Source organism: Lepidochelys kempii, chromosome 10 (assembly GCF_965140265.1).
Source record: "Lepidochelys kempii isolate rLepKem1 chromosome 10, rLepKem1.hap2, whole genome shotgun sequence".
In the NCBI taxonomy this organism is placed as follows: Eukaryota; Metazoa; Chordata; order Testudines; family Cheloniidae; genus Lepidochelys; species Lepidochelys kempii.
Window position 1 is genome coordinate 18,573,273 of NC_133265.1, and position 16,028 is coordinate 18,589,300.

Here is a 16,028-nt window from a genome sequence, read left to right on the forward strand (position 1 = left end):
TCATTTAGATGAGGACGCTTTCCCACACAAACTTTAATTAAAGTATTTGATTTTCATTTTGTACATGGAGTTAATTTATGTGACACAATTAAGTCCCTTTTGTGTAAATAAAATGTGTTTTTAAAACTGGAGTAGGTAATTAAAAAAATCTTTTCTTCTGAAATTTTAGCTGCCTTTAATCTCAAAAGATTGTTTCATTTTAGCTTTGTTTTACTTGAGCACTTTTGAAGTGGAATCTGTTAAACATTAGGATGCATTTCAAATAACCTCTTATATCCCCGTGTTTTTCTTTTATGCACAGTCTGGATTTATGCCTTGCATTTGAGATGTTTAAAGGATCTTGAAAGCATTTAATTGGACTAAGCAATGAATTTTAATTCAGCCATTGGACCTTATTGCTCAAAGTAGCCTGGATGAAGTGAACTGTTTTGTAGTGTCACTGCAAAACAGTAGAAAAGTCATGGCGATGTCCTTCTTTGAAATTTTTGTGATTTGGAATAAAAACACTTCTGGATGTATTATTAATTGAATAAATGACACACACCCTCTCTCTCCATACATATAAAATTATCATCAAATCTGGTTTCCTGCATCGTGCAGTGATCATAGAATATCAGGGTTGGAAGGGACCTTAGGAGGTCATCTAGTCCAACCCCCTGCTCAAAGCAAGACCAATCCCGAACTAAATCATCCCAGGCAGGGCTTTGTCAAGCCAGGCCTTAAAAACCTCTAAGGAAGGAGATTCCACCACCTCCCTAGTTAATCCATTCCAACGCTTCACCACCCTTGGAGTGAAAAAGTTTTTCCTAATATCCAACCTAAACCTCCCTCACTGCAACTTGAGACCAGTGCTCCTTGTTCTGTCATCAGCTACCACTGAGTACAGTCTAGAAAGAAATATCCTCTTTGGAACCCCCTTCAGGTAGTTGAAAGCAGCTATCAAATCCCCCCTCATTCTTCTCTTCTGCAGACTAAATAATCCCAGTTCCCTCAGCTTCTCCTCATAAATCATGTGCTCCAGCCCCCTAATAATTTTTGTTGCCCTCTGCTGGACTCTTTCCAATTTTTCCACATCCTTCTTGTAGTGTGGGGCCCAAAATTGGACACAGTACTCCAGATGAGGCTTCACCAATGCTGAATAGAGGGGAATGATCACATCCCTTGATCTGCTGGCAATGCTTCTACTTATATAGCCCAAAATGCTGTTGGCCTTCTTGGCAACAAGGTCACACTGTTGACTCATATTCAGCTTCTCGTCCACTGTAACCCCAGGTCCTTTTCTGTAGAACTGCTGCCTAGCCACTCAGTCCCTAGTCTGTAGCAGTGCATGGGATTCTTCCATCCTAAGTGCAGGACTCTGCACTTATCTTTGTTGAACCTCATCAGATTTCTTTTGGCCCAATCCTCTAATTTGTCCAGGTCCCTCTGTACTCTATCTCTACCCTCCAGTGTATCTACCACTCCTCCCAGTTCAGTGTCATCTGCAAACTTGCTGAGGATGCAATCCATGCCATCCTCCAGATCATTAATGAAGATATTGAACAAAACCGGCCCCAGGACTGACCCTTGGGGCACTCCTCTTGATACCAGCTGCCAATTAGATATGGAGCTGTTGAGCCTGATAATCTAGCCAGCTTTTTATCCACCTTATAGTCCATTCATCCAGCCTATACTACTTTAGCTTGCTGGCAAGAATACTGTGGGAGACCGTATCAAAAGCTTTGCTAAAGTCAAGGAATAACACGTCCACTGCTTTCCCCTCATCCACAGAGCCAGTTATCTCATCAGAGAAGGCACTTAGGTCAGTACTTGATAGAGAGAAACAACATCTTCCCCAAACAAACAGAAACCCTCCCACAAATAATCAAAACAATAACGCACCTGGCCAATATTGCCTTGCTATAAATGACTGAAAAAGTACCTTGCTGAGCTGTCACATGACTATCTTGCATCCTGAAAAATGAGATCTGATTACTTCATATTAGCACACAGAAGTATTGTACTCATGTAATTGGATCTCAGGGGGAGCATAAGGAGAGAGAGATTTGGCCATCCATGTCTTTAGTGTTACAAGACCACTCTTTATAAAGGGACTCATCTGTGATTATTTTCATGCTCAGTTTGCTTGAGACTTCATAGAAGATATCAACTGCTGTCTTTGGATTGCCAATTGTTTTGTTGTAAACTAAAGCCAGACCCTGCAGCTTCACACTACTTTAGTACTGACCATCTCATAATAAGGTATAAATTTCAGTCCTTCTGACTATCAAATAAAATCTCTTAACTCACATACTCATCTCCTAGTGTTTTGCTATATTGCTTATTAATACAGATAAACTTGATTGCATCAAAAAGAGGAGCAAAGTCCTTTTCCTATGATAGATATTTATTAATTATTATTATTATTTTATTTTCAAAAACACTTTGGGGCCTGGTCTTTCAGTCTCCACGCATGTAAGACTAGCCTTGGCAACATTCAGAGTCTAGCCTGAGTAAGGACTGTAGCATTATGCTGTTTGCACACTAATTGCAATCTCTCCTCTAATTTAAAGATCATGTGCTACAGAAGGTTTGTTTGGCTTTGTCTACACTACACAGCTTTCAGCGACAGGGCTGTGTCGCCACAGCTGTGCCGCTAAAAGTTGTGCAGGGTAGCTGCTGTTTGCCGGCTTGCCTGCCGACAAAAAAAACTTCCACCTCCAAGGAGCGGGGTTAGCTTTGTTGGCAGGAGCACTCCTGCTGGCAACGTGCTGTTCATACTGGCACTTGTTGCGGCAAAACTTTTGTCTTTTGGGGGTGGGGTGGGAGTTTTTAACTTTAAAAAAGTTTTGTCTTTCAATTGCCAGTGTAGACATAGCCTTAGTCTGGTAATTCTTGTAAATAGAAGCTTTGCTCACTCTTTCCTTCACAGTATGTGTGTGCCCCTTCCTCTTGTGTGCACTGCTCCACTACATTTTCCTTAGTGAGGAGGCTTAAAATGCCTGTAAGTATTCTCACACCTGCAAGTCCTGTATGTTAATCAGTTTTGCTGTCTTGATAATCTCCACCTGCTTTCCCAATCTTCATTCCCTCCCCTCCCAACCAGATCTCAATGGTTCTGATAGCTAATTCTCTCTTTCTGGAACACTGATAAATGGAAAAAGTACAGGCTTTAGATTTTCATTTGCAGCTTGACTAGTCATACTCGCACAGGAAACTTGCCTTGGCATTTAGATTATCATTCCTGCAGCCCTCCAGTCTGAGATCACATTTAAAGTTTGTACTTTGGAGAAAAAAGAAAGGGGAAAAAACCCATCTCCAGAACTTTAAATCACACTTAAACCACAGTCTGGAAAAAGTGAGGCTGCATGCACGATGGTGTTCAGGGTTATGCTGTTCCAAGGTGTCAACCCATCAATAATCTGGATAATTCAACAAGTCAAAATCTGCAAGAGTAGCCGTATCAATCTACTTGGCATGAGTTCAGGTCGTTATAAGAACCAGCAATGTCTTATCGTTTTTTTTTTTATCCACTTCAGATACTTGGGTAGTGGGTACAACTGTTATGTGATGAAGTTGGATTTCTATTCTTACTCATGCAGCTTCACTGAGACAAAGGAGGTGGTTTCCAGGCAAAGCAGCACAAAGCATTTTATTTAACTGCTACAATATAGAGTACCTAGTCATCCTCCCGCTCTGCTGTGCTGATTCAGAGCATCAGTTGCATTGTCTCTCTTCATTTTCCTCCCCGCCCACAGGGCTGGGATGAGCTAAAGGCGTAGGCAGGATGTTGGTAACTCTTATAGCTAAAGGTACAGTCCCATCAATCCATTACACTACCTGCTTCAAAGAGTCAGTAGCGGCCCCTTGTGAAAATGGAGGAAGGATTTTGTTTTACTGAGTCCTTTCATTTTGGTGAACCTGTGTTCAGCATGGTCTGTTGGGCTCTATTCTTGCTGAGCAATACAGCCAGTAAAGACCCTTTGAACTGCTAGATATCCCTGTGTATTTTCTAAAGGGACAGGCATCCCATTTCTCTGAGATGTCTTTACTTGTTTGTATATAAGTAACAATAGGAGCTGCTTAAAAAGTTTCTACCATTTTTCATGGAAAATGTTGACCTCATTTCTGTTCTGCAGGTTTGAAAAGGGAACCTTTTGTTTGAAATTTTTTGATTAAAAATTTCAAACAGTTTCAAAAACGTTGGTGTTTTCAATTTTCAGGTATTTTGGTGGGCTTCTTTCCCCTCCTTCTCTCCCCCCTCTTGTTTTCATTTTGCAACTGAAAAGTAGCAGGAGGCTAGAAGGGGAAGGCAGAAAACTAAAAAGAGAAATATTTCACTTTTGAATAAAATGGAAACTTTCACCCCCAACCCCCCAATTTTTTTCCCACAAAAACTTTCATTTAAAAAAGCCCATTTTTCAACAACAAAAATTCATTTGAAAAATTCTGATTAGCACTAGTGAGAAGCCCCAAGCTTTAGGCTTCCCACTCCAAGTCCTTACTGGCTGGACAAAAAAATGAAAGCCATTTCCTTGGGAGTTCACAGTTCAAATGCAGCAGTGGGCAAAGAGTAGACCCAGTGCTGCTTTCTTTGGCAACGTAGGACCACTCAAAACATAATTATTGTGTGCAGTGATGATGCTGCACTGTACTTGAGTGAGCCTTCTCTGATTCTCTTCTTTCTCTCCTGTATGAATTATTAATTTACCCTGCTCCTCTCTGCTGCAGTGGATTAAATAACTCTGAAACCTGTAGTTTGAGTGTAAAAGAAGAAAACCAGCTGGTGCCCCTTTTGTCCTGGAAAGAGGCAGAGAAAATCACAGTCTTCATGGCATATCTAGTGCCATGATGTCCATTAACAAGTCTCTCTGTAGCACGTCTTTTTCTTTTTGGACCATTGTTTTGTGGTTCAAGCACTGGACTGGGAGTCAGGAGATCTGGCTCAACATTTTCCAAAGGGTCTAGAGATTTTGGGAGCTTAACCTGAGATGTCTTACAGCAGTTTAATTTTTCAGATATTGCCAAGCATAAGAACTGATTGGGAATTTTCTGACAAGATGTTCTTTTATAGGAAAATGCCAATTTGCCAAACAGAATGTGTTTGCGGGAAACAGTCTGTTTTGACAAATCTTCAAATACAATTTTTTTTTTGGTGGAGAAAAAAAGAGTTTCTAAGTTGTCAAAATGAAAATGATCATTTCCTGGCTCCAAATGACTTTTCATTTTGAAACATTAGTGAATTTGAATGAAAAAAAGGTTTTAAAAAAAATCAAAATGATACTTTGAAATGGTCAAAACGCAATGTTTCAATTGACCTTCATACTTTTCTTGATTATCAGTTTGTGAAAAATTCTGAGATTTCAACATTTTTATCTTGATTCAGGAGAGGAAAAATTCTGAACTCTCAAACTCTCCCAGGATTGGAAAACCATTTCTTGCTCATCTGTACTGAGAACCCACCCTCTGACAGTCACCTCAAAGGTGTCACATGCTATGTCCCCAAAGTCAACTCTCATTTTGGAAATTACTGTACTTGGGTTTTTCCAAGGATCTATCAGAGATTTGTTGGCGGACTTTTCTGTGCTTTGGCTCCCTCATCTACAAATGTGAGATGACAATACATCTCCGATGTCACAGCAGAGGAGTGTGGCTGCATTAATGTGTGTGAAACATTCTGAAGTCTTTGAATGGAAGGTACAGCATAAAGTATTGTCAGACACGAGCAAATCAAGTTCAATTAAACATTTATTGGATTAATTTAATTTTTATTCTGTTTGAGAACTGCCTGTGAACAGACTGCTAAATTTTCCAATAAATTCTTTATTCTAAATTATTTGTGAGTTTCTACAGCAAATAATTCTTGGTCTGTGTGTAACTTGTGAACAACTAGTGAATATTTGCAATTGTTCAGCTATGCAAATCATGCAGTATTTGACTCTCGTCCTTGATTGGATAACTTAGGTAGTTTCCCAACATAGTGTGAATTTCAAAGATTAAAAACCAACATACAAATTCAAAACTTGTTTTCAGCAAATATTCTAAGCATTGGAACTGAAATGCTTTGCTGGATTGGGGTGAGAGTTTTCATCACCTTGCCAATCTGAGCCCAAAGAACAGACACACCACTCTCTGAAATCAATGAGAGTCTTTCTACTGACTTCAGTGGATACTGGATGGGGTCCTAAATTCCTTTTTCCATGAATGTATGGGTGAGTAGGCAAACTTAAAAGGGTTGAAAATGTGGATAAATCAAAATTTGCCGTCAAAAAGGAATATTTGCAGAGAGAGAATCCTGCTAGCTTCTCATCTTTGATGATTATTTTTAACATTTTAGACTTCCTGTGTCTTTTTTTCTGTTTGTGGTGGTGTTGTAGCTGTGTTGGACCCAGAATATTAGAGAGACAAGGTGGGTGACCTGAAGAAGAGCTCTGTGTAAGCTCAAAACGCCTGTCTCTTTCCCCAGCTGAAGTTGGTCCAATAAAAAATATCTCATCCACCTTATCTTTCTTCTATGTAATATATGATTTAATCCTGAGCAGGGACACTACTGCTTCTGCTTCTGTCTGCGACACCGAGTTTAGGTTTAACCCGTATTTGCAGTCTGCCTTATATTTATGTGCCTTTCAACAATGCCAGGTGTGAGAGTGGCAGTGGAGAGGGCCTAGGTTGAGTTCAGTGCTGGTGAGCTAGCTGAAGCAGGGGAGTTTTGAGTAGGCATTTATATGAGGAGAGGGAGGGTGCCTGAATGCAGGAGGAGGATATTCTCAGTGTCTGGGGTGGAGTGGAAAAAGTTGCAGTGTCATGTATGGGAGGAGGAGACCTCAGGAGTATCAAGCTGGAAGACCATGTGGCCCAAGAGGTGGAGAAGGAGGAAATGAGAGCTGTGAAGTAGGCATGTTCTGAGTCATGGAGCACTTTGAGGATGTGGGGTTGGATTTGAAGCAGAAGGGGACAGGAAGCCAGTGGAGGGGGAGTGATATGGTTTGTTGAATGGAGCTGACAGACTCAAAGGGCATGGCAGAGGTGCTGAGCACAAATTCTTCATCCAAATCCATCCACCCAATACATATCACAAGAGCAAAAAATAAGGAACACGAAAGTTTATAAACATCAAAACCTAAGTCACCAAACATGCATTGTGGGGCAAAAAAATCTCAAGATGGGAATCACTGATGTGACACAACAGCAGTGGAGAATAGGGCTGCCAGTGACAACCAGTTCAGCTAAACAAAAACCCTAGTGGCACACAGCTATCCAAGATCTCATTATTTATTCCACCCAGTATCACTGCTCTGGGGACAGCGTGAGATCATAGAATCATAGAATATCAGAGTTGGAAGGGACCTCAGGAGGTCATCTAGTCCAACCCTCTGCTCAAAGCAGGACCAATCCCCAATTAAATCACCCCAGCCAGGGCTTTGTCAAGCCTGACCTTAAAAACTTCTAAGGAAGGAGATTCTACTACCTCCATAGGTAACGCATTCCAGTGTTTCATCACCCTCCTAGTGAAAAAGTTTTTCCTAATATCCAACCTAAACCTCCCCCACTGCAACTTGAGACCATTACTCCTTGTCCTGTCCTCTTCTACCACTGAGAATAGTCTAGAACCATCCTCTCTGGAACCCCCTTTCAGGTAGTTGAAAGCAGCTATCAAATCCCCCCTCATTCTTCTCTTCTGCAGACTAAACAATCCCAGTTCCCTCAGCCTCTCCTCATAAGTCATGTGTTCCAGACCCCTAATCATTTTTGTTGCCCTTCGCTGGACTCTCTCCAATTTATCCATATCCTTCTTGTAGTGTGGGGCCCAAAACTGGACACAGTACTCCAGATGAGGCCTCACCAATGTCAAATAGAGGGGGACGATCACGTCCCTCGATCTGCTCGCTATGCCCCTACTTATACATCCCAAAATGCCATTGGCCCTCTTGGCAACAAGGGCACACTGCTGACTCATATCCAGCTTCTCGTCCACTGTCACCCCTAGGTCCTTTCCTGCAGAACTGCTGCCTAGCCATTTGGTCCCTAGTCTGTAGCTGTGCATTGGGTTCTTCCGTCCTAAGTGCAGGACCCTGTACTTATCCTTATTGAACCTCATCAGATATCTTTTGGCCCAATCCTCCAATTTGTCTAGGTCCCTCTGTATCCTATCCCTGCCCTCCAGCGTATCTACCACTCCTCCTAGTTTAGTATCATCCGCAAATTTGCTGAGAGTGCAATCCACACCATCCTCCAGATCATTAATGAAGATATTGAACAAAACTGGCCCCGGGACCGACCCCTGGGGCACTCCACTTGACACCGGTTGCCAACTAGACAATGAGCCATTGATCACTACCCGTTGAGCCTGACAATCTAGCCAACTTTCTACCCACCTTATAGTGCATTCATCCAGCCCATACTTCTTTAAGTTGCTGACAAGAATACTGTGGGAGACAGCGTCAAAAGCTTTGCTAAAGTCAAGAAACAATACATCCACTGCTTTCCCTTCATCCACAGAACCAGTAATCTCATCATAGAAGGCGATTAGATTAGTCAGGCATGACCTTCCCTTGGTGAATCCATGCTGACTGTTCCTGATCACTTTCCTCGCATGTAAGTGCTTTAGGATTGATTCTTTGAGGACCTGCTCTATGATTTTTCCGGGGACTGAGGTGAGGCTGACTGGCCTGTAGTTCCCAGGATCCTCCTTCTTCCCTTTTTTAAAGATGGGCACTACATTAGCCTTTTTCCAGTCATCTGGGACTTCCCCCCTTCGCCACGAGTTTTCAAAGATAATGGCCAATGGCTCTGCAATCACATCCACCATTTCCTTTAGCACTCTCGGATGCAACTCGTCCGGCCCCATGGACTTGTGCACGTCCAGCTTTTCTAAATAGTCCCTAACCACCTCTTTCTCCACAGAGGGCTGGCCATCTACTCCCTTTAGATGCGACTAAATAGGTCAGAGTTTCTGCTTTATTGTGTTCTACGACTTTCTGCCTGTGATGGTTTTATTGCATGTCATGATATAAAGGTCCAGTGGATTGTTTTCTCCTGGTTTTTAATTTGCTTGATAGTCTAGTGACTGGTATGAATACCATTCTTCCTGTTCATTATGGAGGCATGCACGTGGCATTACAAAACACAATAAATGCAAAACTATGCTCAGACTCATGAAGATGGAAATGCTGGCATCCTGACTGCCGCTAATATTTCACTTTTTAGTCTACTGTATGAATCTCTTTGCCCCATTGGTGAGAGTGACTTGCTAGCATGTGCAACAATGTTCACTTGGTCGGAGTTTTGGCTGTGCTTTTACATTAGTATAGCTCCCAGCCCAACTGCATTGACATAAACAGTTAGTTCATTCTGCTGGTGTTAATTAAAATAAGCTAAGAGTATCACTTGTGATCATAGCTTCTAAAGGCATACAAGCATCTCTGTGTCTATCAGCCCATTCCCATGGCTGATCTTTGTTTGTCAATTCATGTTGTGGCTGTGTACAGGTTGCTAAATCTGGAGTGAAACAGGAGCAATGATTAATGAAACCCAGATGATTTCTTGCTTCTACAGCAGTCTTTGGCTCAGTGGCATGTTATATCTATACCTCCTTTCTTACACCAAAATAAATGCAACTATAAAATTAAATCCTTGCCCTTTGTTACTGAGGTGGTGTAGGTAGCTACGAACCTGTTATGGTGGGAGTCACCAGATGATGCTAGTAGGCATATTGGTGGGGGTATGCTTCATTTGGGGGCAGTGCACAGCCTTTGAAGAAATGATGCATTATTGTTCTGTTTCTCTTTGGTGGAGTTGTTGCAAGAAGCAGGAGAATTTCCTATCTGCCTTAAACTCTTTAACTAGCAGAGCTGCTCCATGGGAACTTGGCACTAGTGAATTGGCTTCAATTCCTGAAAGAAGGGATTGCCTGCTATGTGGTGTTCGGCCACCTCTGTTCAAGGACTGGTGTGTCTATAATGTAACTAAAACAAGTTGCACAAAGAAAACACTGGAAATCAATGTCACTGATTTCTCCTCCATCAGGAAACTCACCTTCAAGTCCTTGAATTCTGCTACCACCTGGCAGTGGGGGGTGACAACGTAATGATTTTGATTTCTACATATTTCACCTTGACATCTCCAGGAGTCTGCAGAGCAGCTGCCATTTTGTGAAGTGGAGTTGATGCAGTGTGTTACCAAGGCAACCAACATCATGCTCTCTCATGGAAACCTTACTTTTGTTCATTCTTGTTTTGTTGTCTTCCTTAATTTAAAATAAGTAATTCATAGTGGTAGTACATGGTTGCACTTTGTGTATTAAAATCATAACCACACCTCTCTTTGTTTCAATCAAATGGCATCACTATTTTCTTAATCAAAACCCTCTGAAAACAAATTCAACCATAAAATGATTTTTAATCTTTAATATTTATATGACAGAAACAGCTTCAGGACTTGGGGCCGTACCATTACATGGTGCCACATAACCCTCTGTAACTTATAATTTGCTTCTAATTTGCTAAATTAGATTCTTTTCTTGCAGCCTTTGGAGTACAGATGCTAGCTTGGCATCAAGTTTATCTTGTGTTTCTCCATGCACCACAACATCCTCAGGGACATTCAGTACTCCATGGATTCCTGATTGCTGACTTTCAATGACATTCCGAAAGATCTCTGCTGCTGATGCGAGATTGTCCTCTGTCCTACAGGATATAAAAGACAACAGTGCATTTAATATATTGGAGTATATGAGTCACAGCAGCAGTTTGTATGATTTATCTATAAGACAATGGTGCTGCCATGGCATGTTCTGTAAATATAAGCACAAACAAATCATGCTGTAACTGGTAGTAAATTTCCTTTACTGCTGAAGTGTCTAAATTAATAAATGCAGTGGCAGCATATACAATAATTAAATAATTCAAAGAATATGCTGAATAGGAGGCTGCTCACCCAGTACAACTGTGGTCCATTCACCTTCTCTGACAAAGGTATGGGAATTCAGAGACACTGCAGAGAGAAAAGAAAACAATATACCTCATGAGGCCTGATGACTCTGCAGACCATGCCAGTGGGAGTAGGGCCATGGCAAGGGCTGGGGTGGGAAAACAACCAACGTGCAGTCTTAACTCTATAATGGACACCAGTGTCATACACCAAATTACATAGGCACACTGTGATCACTTCTGTTATGTTTACGTTAAAAAACAGGACCCAGTGTAGAACACCATTAACAGTGCAGATCATCCATTCAGTACTCTTCCTACACTGTACAGAAGAAACATCTTACCACTACCATTTGCTACCCAGCACCAAACCTCACGTACATATGCATTCCATACAAACCAGAATTGTGGGTGAAATCACATATAAAGGCTGCACCAACCCTCTATTAATCAGGCACATAATAACAACAAACATGGAGTTCCAGGGAGCCTACTGGTTTCCACCAAGGCCAGGGTGAGAAGGGGAACTGAGGAGTGGTGTGTCAATGAGGTGTGGAAAGATTTTACTGTTTAATTTCCTTGCCTTTGATGGCTTGTGTTGGTGGACTATATAGTGTAACAACCTCCGATCTAGACTTCCTAAGTTTTTGGTGAGGGGTATATCTCGGCGTAACCCAAATGTGTCATATATTATCTTCATATTTCCTTTTGTAAGATGTATTGTTTTGTATGTATATGAGGGCTAGGGTAGGGAGTGCAAAGAGGAGAAATGGCTTTCAAGCGCTCTACATAGGTTCCATGAACAGACAAGGAAAATAAAAACATTGTTTTAAAAAATGTTCATTTTCCCACTTGAAATGAAGCAAGCGGAAAAGAGAAGATAGTCAATGAGAGGCACAAAGAGGTGTGAGTCAAATGCTGATGTGCATATGTTCCCGCATAGGTGGGAAATATCATAGGGTCTCCTGAGTTATATTTTCTATTGGCAATTCTGGTGAGGGAAGTTACTGAGTTAATCCAACTAAAATAATCTGCTGAATTGGCTTGGAAGATAGTCTCTGGGAGTCTTCTCTGAATTCTTGTTGTTTTTTAAATTCAGCTAAAATCAGTGTCCGACCCAAACAGGAGCAGGGTCACACATTTTGCGCTGACTGATGCACCCTGTGCAACCCCCCTGAAGTCACTGGAATAGTATACAGTGGAATATGGCAACAACTGTATGTATAATCATAGCTCTCTATTACCAAGCAGTTTACATACAACTCGTCCCCCTGTTAAAGCCACATCTATTTTAACCCAGCTTCCGCCCCACTCTCCAGCAGATTAGGGCAAGTATGAGATGCTACACCCTGTCAGAGAGTGGAGGTCTTGATCGTGTACCCCCAGTACTCTAGTCTGGAAGGCATTTGTGCTGGAGTGCAGAAGGAAATGGGGAGTATGTCAGAAAGACACTTCTGGAACAAAGCTTTATAATGAATGTTTCCTGAAATGGGATGGAAAGGACTTTTGTATGGGGCTTTTAAGGGTTTGGATTTACTATTTTGGAGATAATAGCCTCCAAATTAGCATAGCCATGTCTTCTTCACAGGCTACTCTCTGGTACAAGGGATGCTTTATACTGATTTCATTTAACATAAGAATGGCCATACTGAGTCAACAATGGTCCATCTACCTCAGTATCCAATCTTTGGACAGTGCCCAATGCTAGATACTTCAGAGGACATAAACAGAATGGAGCAATTATCAAGTGACTTAACCCCTGTTGTCCAATCCCATCTTCCGGCAGTCAGAGGTTTAGGGACACCCAGACCATGGGATTGCGTTCCTGACCATCTTGACTAATAGCCATTCAGGGACCTATCCTCCATGAACTTGCCTAATTCAGTTTTGAACAAAGTTATACTTTTGGCCTTCACAACATCCCTTTGCAATGATTTCCACCACCTGACTGTACATTGGGTGAAAAAATACTTCCTTTTGTATGTTTTAAATCTGCTGTTGTTAACTTCATCAGGTGGCCCTTAGTTCTTGTGTTTATGTGCAGGGATAAATAACACAACCCTGTTCACTTTCTCTATACCATTCATGATTTTTATAGACCTCTATCATATCCCCCCTTTGTTGTCTCTTTTCTAAGATGAGCAGTTCCAGGGCTCATCTGCACTGGGAATTTAAATCAGCATAGCTACATCTCTTAGGAGTATGAAAATTCTTCCATCGATCTAGCTACTGCCTCTCGGGGAGGTGGATTACTTATGCCGATGGGAGCACCTCTCCTTTCAGTGTGTTGTGTCTATACTGAAGCACTACACGTGCAGTTGTGCTGCTGTAGTGTTTCAAGTGTAGATAAGCCTCCCCCCCCATTTTTAATCTTTTCTCGAATGGAAGCTGTTCCATGCCCCGAATCATTTTTGTTGCTCTTCTATGCATCTTTCCCAATTGTAATATATCTCTTCTGAGATGGGGTGACCAGAACTGCATGTTGTATTCAAGGCGTGGAAGTACCATGGATGTATGTAATGGCATTATGGTATTTTTCTGTTTTATAATCTATCAATTTCCTAATGGTCTCTAACATTCTACTAGTGTTTTTGACTGCTGCTGCACACTGAGTGGATGTTTTCAGAGAATTATCCACGATGACTCTGAGATCTGTTTCTTGAATGGTAACAGCTAATGTAAACACTGAATTTCATCTGCCATTTTGTTGTCCAGTCACCCAGTTTAGTGGAATCCTTTTGTAATTATTTGCAATCGATTTTGAACTTAACCATATTGAGTAATTCTGTATCATCTGAAAATTTTTGTCATCTTACTGTTTACCTCCTTTTCTGGATCATTTATGAATTGCTTAAACAGCACAGGTCCCAGTGCAGATGCTTGGGGGAATCCACTATCTACCACTATCCACTGTGAAAATTGACCATTTATTCTTACTCTTTGTTTCCTGTCTTTGTTTTCAGCTCAGCACCTGTGTTTGGAATTGCTCTTCAGTACTATTTACTTAATCCTTTAACAAGTTTAGGGCTGTAGATATTTTTTTACTTGACTCCCTGATCAAGCAGGTGAGACCCTGCATTAGTGTAACAGTTATAGACAGCACACTTGGCTTTAAAAGAGTAGCTGTTGCAGAAAGCATTTTTCATTTGATCTCTTAAGGCCAATTTCTGCCTTCAGTTACACTTATGTTGTCCCTTTGATTTTTAAAGTGTGGGAGTCTGATTTTCTTCTCACACTAGTCTTACACTGGGGTGTGAATCCATTGGCTTAAATCAATTTCCTCATGATGCATTTTCCAGTGGGAGCAAAAGGAGAATCAGATAAAGGAAGAACATTTTTTTTTTTTAAATAAAAATTCTGAACAAACAATTCTTGGTTATGTGACTCTTTCAGTATTCTAGAAATGTAGGACCTGATACAAAACCCATTGAACCTAATGGAAATTTTTTCATTGACTTCAGTGGGCTTTGGTGTTCAAATGCCATAACAATGTTCAACATTTTCTTTGTTAGGCTTTAAACTTTGTCTTCCTGTAAGAAGTTTTAATAAGAGTAGAAAATGCGTGGAATATTTAAATTGAACTGTACTTTAAAAACAGAAAAGGGAGCTAGTTCTAGGGTCTGAAGGACATTTCGCTTGATTGGAGCTATTTTTCCCCCCCGACATCTATTAAAATAATTTGAATTTTGCTGAACCTGTGCCTGATCAAATATTTTTCCTTTTGAATTGCTGCTGTATTTTAGTAGGGATGTGTCAAGTAGCTATGTCATTATCTCCGATGTTCTCCTGTAGATTCAACAGGTGTCCGATATTCAAAACAAACCCTACAACTGAAGATAAGAATAAACATTTTTTAACTGATAAAATGATGTGTATAGCTGCAGATGAAGAGTGGCAGCTTGCTTCACAAATTCACATTCTGATATGCTGAGCAATGAGAGTATGAACTCTCTATAGGTGAGAAAATACAAGTAAAGGTTTGCTCCTGGTATTTCTCCTCTTTCTGCTTGTAATGCCATTCAGCTGAATATAGATCATTCTACTAAAGGGAGATAAACACGTTGCCATTGATCATCCTTATGGGTATGTGATATGTTGTATGTTCAAAGGAACAGTCCCCCTCCTTCCTCGAACCCCAGACTCTCTCAGTTGTGTGCCTAGTTCCAGAGCTGGATTTAACATACATAAAGAAGGACTGCTCAGTGGGTTATCATCAGGAAATGGAGCGTCTCACCTAGACTACTGGTTTGAATCTGTCTCAGAACAGTAGTGACTGACAGGGGTTGGAATCCAAATGCTCTTTGGTTCTGTATTTGAAATAGATTGATGGTATCAGCCCAGTCCCCAAGGGATGGGTGCCCATTGCAATGGGCATCCTTGTTGAGGACTTCAGCAGAGAAGCTAAAGATTGAGTGAACATGGGTCACTGAGCTCTCTCTTCACTCCTAACGCTGGTCTCTCCAGGTAATAGTTCAGATACATGTGTAGGGAAGCTTTCATCACCATTGTTAATGTTGCACCTACTCTGTGGATTAATATGGTCCTTGGGTCTCCTTGGCTGTTAACCAAGCAAGTTCAAATGCATGCAATTTTGTGTGTAATTTTGTATGGAAAGGGAGGCAAAACAGAAGTAATATGCTATGATTTGGACGTATGACTCTGGGAAGCACCTGGTCTCCACATAATGTAACAAAGGATTTGTCTGTATAGCTTTTCCATTCAGAAACTCATTGAATGCCCTGGTATCTACTTCACTGAAGCCCGCAAAAATTGTTTTTCCTTCATTTTCATGCCCTTCTAGAAATTTGAGTGCGTTTCCCCATTTGACACAGGCTGAAGGAATATAACACACATTTAGTTTTTGTTCTCTTTACTTATGATTTATGGTCTTTAAAACAACAATTGAACAAATATAAAGTGAGACAAAATAAAACTCCACAGTCATTTGAAAAAGTCTGATATCTTGGATCATGTTTTGCTAGATAAAAAAGATCAGATATCACCTATGTCCTCACAAACTGCTTCTTCACACAAAGCAAATAATCATAAACAGGTTATTTCATTGACAGTAAGTTTAAAATCAAAGGTCTTGTCTAGTAATACAACCACATTGTCAGACTG

At 40.9% G+C, this 16,028-nt stretch overlaps 1 pseudogene; it reads left to right on the forward strand.

Annotated features, from left to right (window-relative positions):
* The window catches only part of LOC140917999 (histone chaperone asf1b pseudogene), a 122,175-nt pseudogene that overhangs the window by 33,569 nt on the left and 72,578 nt on the right, over window positions 1–16,028 (forward strand).